The sequence below is a fragment of the Durio zibethinus genome, chromosome 11 (genome assembly GCF_047325235.1).
Source record: "Durio zibethinus cultivar Kanyao isolate XHJ-2024 chromosome 11, ASM4732523v1, whole genome shotgun sequence".
NCBI lineage: Eukaryota > Viridiplantae > Streptophyta > Magnoliopsida > Malvales > Malvaceae > Durio > Durio zibethinus.
Window position 1 is genome coordinate 12,826,043 of NC_143172.1, and position 14,697 is coordinate 12,840,739.

General features: G+C 28.9%; 1 pseudogene; it reads right to left on the minus strand.

The window, feature by feature from the left end:
- Window positions 1-1,006: 1,006 nt before the first annotated feature.
- On the minus strand, window positions 1,007-5,606 carry LOC111290168 (aminoaldehyde dehydrogenase 1, peroxisomal pseudogene; annotated as a pseudogene).
- Between the last annotated feature and the right edge of the window lie 9,091 nt (window positions 5,607-14,697).

Sequence of the window (14,697 nt, forward strand, 5' to 3'; positions counted from 1 at the left end):
TGAATATTCAAACAATTTTCAACATTAATCTAGGATTCTTTTTCAAAAACTCATTCCATTTACCGTTGAAGTCATCTTGAGCTTGGTAAACTTTGCCCCAGTCTTTGAGGGATCTTCAAATTTCTTTGATCTTTCATTCATGTGAGCCATTTGAGTTGGATCTTTTTTTTTTTTACCAAAATCACCCTTTCAGGTTTTCAATTTGAATCTCTTTTTTCATTTTCTCATTTTTTCCTTCTTTCTTTCTTTTTTTTTATTTTTTATTTTTTTTCATCATCTTTTTTCCTTTTTCTCATTTTTCATCCAGTGTTGATATCTTTCATACATCCAACTTTAGAGCAATGTAGCATGATGAGCATGCCTTCGCTCATCATATGATCATTCAAGTTAAGTATTCACACTTGATCCAAATGGGCTTTTCAAGGTTGTAATGTAGGCCAAGGTGAAGGATCATAAAAAATGGATATAATAGGCTCAAAACATGTATTAAAAAAGTTCAAAACCAAAGGATCATTTGATATAACTTGGCATTTTGCCCCACATCATTTCACTACTTTTTTTTTTCTCACACAAAGGATTCTCATTACTTTACCCCAAATCATGTGTGACATTTATTTTTTATTTTTTGCTTTTCTTTCTCTTTTGATCTTTGAGACCTTTTGTGGTGTTTTTTTTTTTTTTCAAAAATTACCCTCCAGTATAGAGGGTGATCCTTGGTTGGGGTTCTTCAAGAAAAAAAATCATGATAGGCTCAAAAGGGTAGCAATGAATGGTTTTTTGAATGGTAAAAGAAAGATGACCATTTTTCATCTCAATTGTGAATACCTTTCTTGAATATCATCTATTGAACAAAGCTCATGAACTTGTATAAAAGATTGCACATTTTCAAGACATATCTATTTCACCTTCGATAACAGCTTACTTTTTGCTCAAATCATCTCCTCATATTAATGCGAATGAGTTCTCAAAATTAAATCTCAGAATTATGGTTATCATTGTCTAAATATTCATCATCTAAAATTTAAGAATGGGAATGTAAAGTTATGAAAGGTAACAGGGCATGGAATAATGGTCGAATGAAAGAGAAAATGTAATGAAATGCATTAACTTGCCCTTATTAAGATGATAACAAGTGAAATTATATTGCAGAAAAGAAATCCTAACATTACTTTAAAAGAACTCTTAGAATGACAAGTGGCATTCAACCAGTTTTAACATCCTCTTTAAAATCATGCCCCTGGGCAACTAGGTGAAGGATTTTTATCTCGCCCCATTGATTCATTGTGACTCTTCATATTCTTGATCCTTAAACAAAATGATTGGGCTTTTTCTGTCGAGTTCTAAAGATACAGGTTTGACCATTTGAGCGGCTACTTCCATCATCATGCTCCCTGTTGTATTACTTCTGGTAAAGGCAATCTTGTCAACATTGGGATGATATGCCAAAGGAATTACAACTTTCAGGCTCAATCCAGTCAGAATATTCAAGACATCTGGAGGAAAATCAACCTTTCTACACATGTTAGCCAGCTCTAAACAAGTGATAGATACCAACTCGAGAGGCTTCAGTATTACAGCACAATTTACAGCCAAAGCAAGAGCTACTTTTTAGGCGGCCATCAACAGTGGATACTTTCATAGAGTAATCAATCCAATGATCCCAAGTGGTTCCTTAAGCACATAACTCTTAAATGTCTCAATAGGAAGAGAGATGGCAACCTTTTGCTTCGCATCTAAACTTTCGATAAGGTACATATAGTACTCAAAACATCCAACAACATCATCAATGTCCCAAGTTGCTTCATCAAGTGGTTTCCTGTAACCAATCGCTCAAGCTTTGCTAATTCAAATTTTTTCTTTGTTATTTTAGAAACGATGGCCCGTAAATACTTGGCATGAACAGCGTCAGAAGCTGAAGCCTAATCTTGGCTTTTGTTTCTACAAATAGCTCTCTGAGCAGCAGCCACCGTAAGCTTCACATCTTCAGCTATAGCTATTGGAATATGATCGATGTTATGTTCAATTGTAGGATAGATGATTGAAATTCACTTCTTGAAAACAGGTTCTCTCCACTCGCTGTCGATGAGTAACATTCGACTCAAAAATTTGGACCACCATATTAAATCAGTTTACTGCTAAAATCTTATTCAACTCCCCTTTTAACTTTTTTTGAACTTTCTCTATTCTTTCGAGACGACTGAAATTTTCTTGTTCCATTAGTCTGGCTTGAGCTCTTGTATTGGTGAGTGGGGTTATTTGGTGGAGCTATCCTTGAACCTCTAACACCACAATTATGATTAGAAATGCTATTCTATACTTTATGTATGATTTTTTGATGCACGAATGAAATGTACATTTTTCTGAATGAAATCTAATATGAAATGGATGCAAATGATTGTGTTAAAACATGATCAAATGCAGATGCATAAAATCAGACAAACAATACAGTTAATTTCATGGATGAAATGAAAATGATGCTGATGCATAATGTTACATATGATAATGAAAATGATGCAAAAAGTCAGACAATCAAAATGATTAGATAAACACCCTTTTTGTGTCCTAATTTTTAAGTATATCTATCATTGGGTAGAAAGGGCTTTATCCTAGGTTTAGGCACTCTTAAGGTTCACTATATGTGATTTAAGGTCAAAGTCTAAAGGTTCCCAAATTGCTCCTTACATCCTTGTCCATCATAGACTAGTAAGGCACCCTAATCCTCACCCATTACAGGTTACAAGCGAAAAAGGTTCAATTTGAGTGGGAGTATTTCGCTAGCCACTGCGGAGGCATTAGACCTCACGAAAGCAATAGGTACTTTACTCCCTCCTAGAGGGACGGAGCTCGGGTGTAAAGCTCATGTTATGCACATGCATATGAATGACATAATTAACAAGGTAAATAAACATGAATGAATAATTACACATATATACAACAAGGTTTAATTTTATTAGGCTTTTGGATAACACAAATTATTTGCTGGCCTGACTCTCAAAGTCTCCAGCGGAGTCACCAAGCTGTCATAACGTCTAGATTCGGGGATCTATCGCTAGACATTGACTTAAGGGAGTCGCCACCAATCTTTTTTATCTAGGTGTGATTGGCCACCTAAAGAATCTGTCCTTTCAGGGAACACCTAAGTTTAAGGGTCCCTAAAAGAATAGGTTCGGGTCTACTAACCAGAACAAGGTTCAGGAGTTCGGTTTCGTGTGAGAAAGGTTATAGCACCCTCACAACGCCCATCAAAAGATGGTACCAGCTTAAATTTTTGTTATCCAATGAGCCTTAAAAATTTACCAAGTAATTAATTATTGAAAATTATTCTCAATTGACTCTAATACTTTTAGCAGAAAATTGAAAAAATTCCCTCACCTCAGGAGTATGCAAGAAAAACTACTGCTTCACTTGCAGAGGCTCCATCGTCGGATTAGTTAAAGAAAAATCAAAATCAAAATCAAAATAGAAAGGAAGGAAAGGGTGGTTGTTCTTGTGTAGGAAAAATTGATACTTTCAACTTTTTCCCAAAAATATTTTTTGAAACTTTTATTTTCAAGAAAAATTGATACTTTCAACTTTTCCTCAAAAACCTTTTTTTTTTTGAAATTTTATTTTTAAGGAAAATTGATACTTTCAACTTTTCCCCAAAAATATTTTTTGGAACTTTGATTTTCAAGAAAAATTGATACTTTCAACTTTTCCTCAAAAACCTTTTTTTTTTAAAAATTTATTTTTAAGAAAAATTGATACTTTCAACTTTTCCCCAAAAATATTTTTTGATTTTTATTTAAAGAAAATAGAACAAAATAAGAGTGAAAATAAATAAAAATAAAAAAAATAAAGAAAAGTAAAACAAAAATAAAAATAAGATAAAGATAAAAAAATATTAAATAAATCTAATCTAATAAATAAATAAATAAAACAAATAAATAAAAAAAATTTTAAAAAAAAAAACCTGGAGCGGCTCGGCTATCGGCTCGGCTCGGCTCAAGGAAGAAAAACGGCTCGGGGGGCGGCTTGGGAAGCTCGGCTCGACTCAACTTGGCTCGGAGGGGGGTAGGCACGCGCGGGATAAGAAGCGGTCGACGCTCGGGTCGGGTCGGATCTCGACAAAACGTGTGGATCCTCTGGGTCACTTAAGGCCAAAACGACGTCATTTTGGGAGGGTATATAAGGTCCTTCCCTCTATTTTTCGGTAGAACGCTCCTCCCCTCTCTCTCTCTTCTTCCCTTTTCCTCTTGCCTCTCTCTAAAAGGCCGAAGAACTCCGGTTGAAGATTCACCGGATTCTGGGATTTGTCGTCAGAATCTGGATTTTTCGTCGGAAGTTCGTCGGAAGATCACCGGTTTCTGGGATTCTTCGTCGGAAACTTCAAGGTTGGCTGGAATTTTCATCGAAAAATTCAAACTTCGTCGAAAAATTCAACCGGAATCTGGAATTTTTCAGAAATTCCCAGAAAAAAATCGCCAAAAATCTACAAAAAATTTCTGCTAACTCCTAGAACACTCCTAAACCTTTTCTTAGCTTTCTATACGCCTCCTTTCTCTCAAATCAGTAGCTTTGCTCACTGTTTTTTCTCTGTCTTCTGTTTTTGTTCCAAGAGTCCCTTTTATAGGGATTGATCAAGAGTTCCTGATCAATCCCAATTCCTCCTTGAACGGGGATTCAATCTTTGAATCTAATATGGACTCTTCTGATTGAATTCCCATTCACAATGAGATTCTTCAACTTTCAATCATAGCCATCAAAAAAGAAAAGAAAAAAAAAATAATAATCAGATAATAAAAAAAAATCAGATAAATGAATAAAAATAAAATTAACAGATAATTAAAAATAAAATAAGATAAACCCAAAAAATATTGCAAGATAAAAATAATAATAATATAATAATAAATATATAACTATATAAATAAAATACATGTAAATATTAACAAAATAAAATAAAATAAAATAAAATAAATAAATAGATAAATAAAGATATACATATATTAATACATAATAATAATAAATAAATAATAAAATACATAAAACACAAAAGAAGAAAAAAAATACAAGATAAAAATCAAATTGGGCTTACCCATTTGGGCCAGGCCTTATTGATCTAGGCCTGGACCAAATTGGGTGTCTACAATATCAATAATTTTAACGAAAAAAACTTGAAAACATTAATGATTAAACTAGGATTATTAAATTAAAATAGTATGAGAATTAAATTTATATAAATTAAAGTAATAAGATTAAATTTCAAATTTGACAAAGTACATAAATTTTTGGCATAATTTGAGAGCATCGTTAAATAAATAAAAATGTGGAAGGAAAAAAAAACTTAAGTTGCGTTTGGTTTAAAAATTCATTAGCTTTTTTATTTTTATTTTCTTTGAAAAAAAAAAAAAAAACATAAGTGAAAACATGTTGGTTAGATATTTGAGAAACCATTTTTTAGAAAATGAGAATGGAAACACATCCAAGAAATGTTTTCCAGCAAACTAAGCAGAAATGAGAGAAAATATGAAAACAAAGCTTAGGTGAATTCTACTAACTAATCTGGTCCACAACCTGAGTTCGAGACCAACCAAAAACAAATGTAAAATGCTTCTCTCTAGCTGCATGGTTTCATTCTTCTACATGTAACATTTTTATGGCCATAATAGTGGACGCTCTGTTGTATGGCCCATGAATAAATTCATAAATTCATTTTTCATTTTTCAAACACAAAACACAATACCAAACATATTTTCATATGTTCATTTTGTTAAAATAGTTTTTCATTTTCATTTAATAAACACATTTTCTATAAAATAAAAATGAGATTTATTTTTAGAAAATAAAAATAAAAACAAAAATTAAATATATTTTCTATAACCAATCGCAACTATAACGTTTCAAACTGGAAAACTCTTTTTAAATATACAAAATTTTCATATTTTCAAGTAGCACCCATACGCCTTGTTAATAATAAAAAACTACGTCTCATGCGAGGTATCGGCATAGATTCACAATGAGTTTTACCTAAGCTGGATCAGTCCCAATTACTCTCTCAACCTTTATGGAATGTTTAGGACACCTCTCGCCTGAGGAATGTCGTTCTGTCCCACCACAGCCACCAATGCCCGCTGTCTTCTTCTAGCTGTTGGAGTTCTTGAATCTGCGTAGACAGTAAGGTAGGTCCCTCGGGTGGATATGGGCAGAGAAGCCGATTGTGTTCACATATTGAGGGTGCATAGTAGATACACACACACACACATATATATATATATATTTATGGCAATCAACGAGTGAAGCCGATTTAAGATCATAGGATAAAGGCTTTTACATTATGTTTGGATTGAGGGAAGGAGAAAAAAAATAAAGGAAAATAAAAAAAAAGTAATAATAACAGAAAAATCTTTTTTTTTGTTGAGATAAACTTTTAATTTAAATGAAAGGAAAGAGGTGAAAACTCAATAACCATTAGTTTCCCATGTAATATTTATTTTTTTAATACCCCAATTTAGGAGAAAAGATAAAAAAAAGGAAAGTTGAAAAAAATTTATTTTTATAAAAAATTATATACATATTTTTATTATGATATTAGATTTGATTATATAACTGATATTTCTTACAAAAAGAATTTTTATTTTATAAGTATTTTATATAACATCATAGTTTATAAATATTTTGTGATTTTTTAAGTCTTAACAACAAAACAAGCTAAATTACTGTCAGAATAAATTAAAAGGTTGAATTAAATGCAAAATTAAGAGTAAATCAATAACTAGTTAATACATTTTATCATATTAAACATGTTCAATTTTGTTTAAAAAGATTTGTTTATAAAAGTTAGGTAGTATAAAGATATATTTGTATATTATATTTTATTTTATAAAAAAGGTTATAATTGAAAAAAAAAATTATAATGAATTATTTCATTTCCTTTTCTCTATTTATCCAAATAATGGTTGTTAGAATTTTTTTCCTTTCCTTTCCTTTCCTTTATTAATTTTAACTATCCAAAAAAGGGATACATGCATCCTTTCCTTTAAAAAACTTTCCCTTAAAAAAACTTTCCTTTCTTTTCTTTTCCTTTCCTTTCCTTTCCTCTATTTATATTTATCCAAACATAGCATTATTTTTCATCTTGCTAGACGTGGCATTAACTAATGAAAAATTAATGAAAACAGTAGAGTTGGAATGGAATCATTAACTGATGAAGGGTGAGAAAAAGAACTAGAGAGTTTCCATTCTATCTAAAAGGAAGATGTATGACTTACCATATTTGAGTTTAAAGAAAATGAATTGTGAAAATCCTGGAAAGGATGAGGATAAGGAACAAGAAAACAATACTTATGTTTTAATATTACATGGTGAATTTAATTTTGATCTATTGATTAATATGACTTACTCCCTTAAATTTTTTCCTCTTTTTCCATGTTCATTTCTCCCATGGAAGACCAGAAACTCTATCCACCATAAAAAATTGGCACTTCTAGCGATCATTTTGCATTACAAGAAATTTTTTCTATACTGACGCTTGGTTATACTGACGGTTAAATTGCATCAGTAAAAAAATATTTATACTGATAGTTTTTTTAATACCGTCAGAATATTCCATACCTTTGCCAACACTTTATACAACCATCGGTATAAATAAACTTTTTCTGACGGTATATAACTAACCGTCAGTATAAGTATGCTATATACTGACACTTATCTATACTAACAGTCAAATTATATAAGTAAAAAGTATCTATACTGATGGATTTTTATTACTGTCAGTATAAAGGTGCCTATACCAACACTTTGTATAACTGTCGGTATAAGTAAATTTTTTTTGACGATATATAAATATCTGTTAGTATAAATATGTTATATACTGACGGTTATTATAAGCTTAAAAAAATATTTATTCCTAATTTTTTTTAAATATTAATTCATAATATTTTCCTCTAATAAAAATTTTCAAAAACTATAATTTGATAAAAACTATAATTATTAATAAATATAATTTGTAACTTAATTAATTTTAAATGATAATAAGTTTTAAATAAAATTTGTAAGTAATATATTAATTAATAAGTTTATAATTAAATATTAGACTAAAAAATTTTTAAATTTAAATATTATATTAATTTGGTTTTAGTTAATATTTCAGTTTTAATATGGTTTCATAAAATTTCAAAATCATTCTAGATTGAAAGTCAAATTATAAATAATCTACATAGTAGTATTTATATTCATATAAATATTTTTTATGTTAATTGTAAAAGTTCTTTTATAAAATAATATTTATCGTTTACTGTATTAGCAGTTTGGGATTCCAAAGTCCAAAAAAGGGGAATGGATTTTTAAAATGATCACAAGGCATTTTACAAAAAAAAAATGCCTTCAATTTTTTGTAAGAGAATATTCAAGGCATATTTTAGGCAAAAACGTCTTAAATAATCCAAAAAAAATGTTGGGATTATTGAAGATTTTTTGACAGAAAATGCCTTGAATAATCCTCTCTAATGAATAATTCGTGAATTATTGAAAGCGTTTTTGGCCAAAAAATACCTTGAACAATCCACGAATTATTCAAGATATTTTTAGTCAAAAATGCCTTCAATAACACAATTCAATATTTTGTAAAAGATTATTCAAGGCGTTTTCTAGTCAAAAATACCTTCAATAATCCACTCATTAAAATTTAAGAGGATTATTTAGGCTAGAAATGCCTTTAATAACCCTATTCAATTTTTTGTAAAGGATTATTCAAGATGTTTTACAGGTAAAAATGCCTTGAATAATTACTTCATAAAAATTAAAAGAGATTATTTTTGGCCAAAAACGCCTTGAATAATCCCTTCATAAAATATTTAAAGGGAGATTATTCGAGGAGTTTTTTGCCTAAAACACATTAAATAACCCCGTTCAATTTTTGTAAGGCATTATTAAAGGTGGTTTCTGGGCTAAAATGCTTTGAATAATCTCTTCATAAAAATGGAGTATTATTGAAGGTGTTTTTGACAGAAAATGCCTTTAATAATCCCTTATAAAAATTTTTTAGAATTATTCAAGGCAGTTTTTGCTAAAAATGCATTTAACAATCTCCTCATAAAATTTAAAGGGGATTATTCAAGGCTTTTTGGCCACAAATGCCTTGAATAACCATATGGCAAGATTTTCTAAAGATTATTCGTGGCGTTTTCTAGCCAAAAATGCTTTGAATAATCCCTATCACTTAAAAATTAGATTATTTAAGTTACCATCATATATACCAATAAGATTATAGTAATTATTTAAAATTTAATATATGTAGATTCCCCTCAACCAAATAGTGAATCTGAGCACGAGATACCTTGAAAATGAAAAAAAAACCCCGGGTATCGCATTTCCCTGGGGATTACATTTTTCTTTAAAATCTACAATTCATGAACAAAACCCCCCCACGTCTTAGGCATAAATATTTTTCTATATTATTTGTAAAAAGTTTTTTATAAAATAATATTTTTATATAAAATATTCTCTCCAAAAGAATTATACATACGTAAGAGTTCCATGCAAAACAAGTCCAATTAATGCTCAAAGAAAAACTTGAAAAAGATTGGTCCTTATGTTTCCACATCTTGGGCATGAAAACTTTTTAAAAAAAAATCTAAACTTATTAAAACAAAAGTAGTAAAAATTTGTTCCCACTATCCTTACCTTGCCTAAGGTTTATCTCATCACACTCTCTCTCACCTTTGATCCTTTTAACTTTGTAGCTAAAATCTTTGTTTAAATTTTCAACCTTTAAAACTTTGTTTTCCTTGCAAAAATCCCTCATTTCTACACAATTTTTACAATCTGCCTAGATTTTGTTTTTTTGCAATTGTGAGTTATTTCAAATATTCCTTATTTCCCTAAAACCCAAACCAAATAACCTTACATTGGTAACCCTATTTTCACATTTATAGCTTTCTTGTTTTTGTTTTGAGTTACTTTCCTTCTATCCTTTGCCTCTTTCTTTCTTATTCAATCGAAACTGATCTTGTGATGGTAACAGGTTTGTCTTTCATTTTTTCTTTCCCATTCACAAAACCTGTCCAAAGCAACATTGCCTTAGTTGCATATAGTTCTATGATAGCATCTTTGATTCTCATTCTATCACCAGGGATAATGTTTTTCTATTTTTTTTAATGATTTCTTAAAGAGTCCAGTGAGGAAGAAAAATCTGCAATTTCTATTGAATATAGAATCCATTATCTACTAACAAATATATATATCAACATTTGTAAGTAAGTTAATTAATTGTTTATAATAAAAATGTGATTTATGGTGGCGGCATTTGTAATCAAATACTATATATATGGTGGCTTTTTCAATTAAATATATATAATAAAGCATTTGGCAGCATAATAAGGTTTATATAATTGTTTAGATTATATATAATTGTTTATTGTTTATATATTGTTTAGATTATATATAATTGTTTATTATTTGTTTTTTTCAATTAAATATATATAATAAAAATATATAATTGTTTATATGGTGGCAACATTTATAATCAAATACTATATATATGGTGCCTTTTTTAATTAAATATATGGTGCTAGCATTTGGCAGCATAATAAGGTTTATATAATTGCTTAGATTATATATAATTGTTTATATATTATTTACATTATATATAATTGTTTAATATTGTTTATATTATATATAATTATTTATTGCTTGGTTTTTTCAATTAAATATATATAATAAAAATATATAATTGCTTACATGGTGGCGGCATTTTTAATCAAATACTATATATATGGTGGTAGCTGGCCTTTTCAATTAAATATATGGTGCTCGCATTTGGCAACATAATGAGATTTTTTTTTCTTTTTTTTTTGTGTAGTATTCTAGAGATTGTGCAAGATGCAAAGCAACCTTTAGTCACACTATGACAATAATTACAAAGTTATTATAATATATATTTTCGTGTTCATTTGTTTAAAGGAACAAAGTGAGACAAACAAAATAAATCGTTCAAAATTAGATAAGCTTCATTACACATGAACAAAATCATTCTTAAGGATCATTCAAACCTTGGTACATATATCAATTTTTCTTCTTGCAGTTAGTTAAATGAATATGAAGTTTACTTTTTATATATGCAATTTTGTCATTACAATAATTAATGTTGTACCTTTGTAAAAATAGAAAGCTAATAGAATTTCACCATCACGTGTCGAGATGTATATTTTTTCTCGTACACGTAAAGATGAAAGTGTTATGAATGACAAAGTAGCTGAAATAATGGTATTTAATTTAGTTATTACTTGTTTTTACTTATGTTTAGTTTCTTTATACTAAAATGTTTGTTTACAATTTTAGGAACTCATGAAAAAATGTTCGAGCGAAACTAGTGCTCAGAATTCTAAAGGGAGTTCATAGAAAGACGATGTTTATTCAAAAGTTAAAGGACTAAAGAGAAAAAGATGTGTTTGTTGCATGGGTATAGTATCTACTTCATCTAAACAATATGGTCTTTCATTTTTTGAATTGGTTCGAGGTACAAGAGTTGAAGGCTGAAATTAAAAACTTGAAAGAAACTTTAAGTACTATCTTATCGATACTTAAAAGATAATTTTCTAATAAGAATATGAATATCTTGAATACTATTACTCACATGGTGAATAGAGACCTATATATAGCATTTATTTTAGTTTATATAAATGTAAATTGTCATGTCACTCATGAATCTTGAACCTTGTTGAAATTCTTTTTGAATTATTTTTAGGTTCCTGATGTTAATAGTGCTCCAAAAATCATACGTGAAAACTATTGTTCTTCAAATTGAAGTCATCAACCTAATCAAAATGAAAATGGTAAACTCGTTGTCACATGATATATATGTGGAAATGCTTTGCTTGATACTTGTTTCTTAGATAGAATGCCAAAATAAATTTTGAATCTAGGTTTTGAATCATGTAATTATGTTCTTGAAACATTATGTATCATCTTTGCCATAATCATTAAATTACACTATAATTTAAAGCCTATTATTTTTCCCTTGAGAAGGCTTTTTTGCTTTTTTTTTCTTTTCCTTTGAAAATGCTTCATTATGATGGAAGCATGCTTTATAGTTGTAGACTTGAATGTTATGGTGAAAATATTTGGTTAATGATAGTACTGTTGACTAAAATAATCTTAGGTTGGTTTCATTAACTTATTATTTGGAATTGAACTAAAAGAATGAGGAGATTACACATGCAAATTTGGTTATCTCTTGTTCATTCATTCCTTACACTAATGAATAAAATGTTTATAAAATTATTTTTGCTGACATATAAATGGATGATTACCTTCTATATATATGAATGAATAAGATCTTTATAAAATTATTTCTACTGGTATATGAATAGATGATTACCTTCTCACCTTCTTTATATATAAGATAATTTACAAAAATTCTAATTGGATTTTTTTATGCTATGCAAATGTTTCTTTGTAGAAATCTATAATGGGATCATTTATTTTATGAAGTTGTTTATTTACTTTGAGCATTATGTTTATAGGGAGATTTGATTTTGTTTTGGATGTTATGCACTTTGTTGAAATAAGGATGTTGTATTTTGTGATGCTTGATTTAGTATATTAAATATTGTTAGTGAGCTGGGTTCATTGAGCTTGTTAGTTATATGATGTGGCTATACTTGTTGACTTTTTTAAGACTTGTGATATTTTGTATGAATTAAAATATTTTGGTTTTGGAAATGGCTTGTAATAGGTACATGTATGTTTCTTCTTATTGGGATGGTTTTGCAATTGTTTGTTCATTTACAGATTTTTTAAGATTATCTTGCTCAAAGTTCTATTGAAATTTTAAGGTGATCAAAAGGTCTTTAGGTGTCTAGTGGTGTAAACTTATGATTATTTTTTTAAGGTGAAGTGATGTAACTCTTTATCTATATTTGTTTTATCGATGTTTGTTTTATTAGACTTGGTACAATGACTTTAGTTTTTCACTTATACTAAGTTTCAAAATTATAAATAATTTTCTTGTACTTTTAATGTTATTAAATATCTTTTACTTTATTGTGTTTTTTTTTTTGTTTATATGAAACATATCATAATATAATTATAAATTAATTAATATTAATAATTGAAAATATAATTTTTAAAAAAATTTACCAACATTTTAACATTTATATTGACGTACTTGATCATTAGAATATATCAGGTGATACTAACAGTCACCAATTGTTAATAAAATATAAAAAAAATTAAAATATACAAGTCTATACTAACAACTACTAACCATCGGTATAGGTAAGAAAATTAAAATATACAATTCTATACTGATAGTCTTTAACCATCGGTATAGGTAAGAAAATTAAAACATATAAATCTATACTGACGGGCTTTAAGCGTCGGTATAGATAAAAAAAATTAAAACATACAAGTATATACTGATAGGCGTTAACTGTCAATAAAATATATAATGATGGAACACACAATAAATGCTATATCAATATATATACATTTACTGATGGTCTTGAACTATAGGTATATCTCTGTAAGTTATTCTGACATCTTAAAAATTGTTAGTATAGATCTATACCGACAAAGGATATACTGACAGTTAAAAATTTATGGAAATACTTATTTTGACCATCAGTAAAGGGTTTATTATGCTATACTGACGGATTCTTTGATTTTACGGATATTTTGAGAGTCAGTATATGTCAAGATTTCTTATAGTGTCAATGGCCTAAGCAGCAGCGACAGCTCCAGAAACTACCTTTTATAGGTTTTTCTCCATATCCATCGACCGGTCAATTTTAAATTTGGTTTTAATTTTGTGTTCATGACAAGACGAGTTCTGGATTAATTCCTCCATTTCGGTAAGCAAAACATCAACCGTATCAAGTTATCAGTTTCAGTTTTGATCAAAAAAGTGGACCACCAACCTTCACTAGTGTCACGCTCCCAACCCAACCAGTCTAGGTGGTAAATCCCAAGAGCATGCGAGGCTAAATCAGTTTTCTACTAACATTATTAGTTCCTATAATACCTCGTTATTATTAAACAAACTTTATGAAAATTCTATTACAAAGTCTCCAAACTATTATTCATAATAACCACAACAATACTTCAAATACTAGAATCTTAGGACGATACCTTTGCTAGTGCACTCACCCAATTCCAATCTCAGTGCTCATTCATTGGTATCTGAATAAGTAACAAGATCGAACTGGCAGGATCAAACATTATAAAAGAATACTTTCAATCACAATATTTTATCAAGAAAACAAAAATTTCAAAGCACGATGTTTAGCAATAAATCATCATTTCAATCCACAATAAACTGTTTCACAATCATCATCAATTCCTTTTTTTTTTCGTTATCTTTCTGCTGTATCACAATCCATAATAACAATAATGAAAAATATATCACGAATATTCACAATTCGCAATAACAATCTGTTAACTCTATAAATCTCGGATCTAACGATCAGTTTAACCCTCTGAGGCATGGGTCCACTATGCAGCCTTCTAATCACGTAAAAATTTTTTTATTAACAATTTCATTTCCACAATACTCACAATATTCCAATGCTAAAACATTTTTTTTCATGCTTTACCCTATTAGAAACAATCATATTTTCATATTTCATTAAAACAATAAATTTTACAATATTCAAAACCATTTATTAACTAGCAATAACCAGCAAAATATTTATAAAGCACTAATTTTGAAAATCCGGTCAC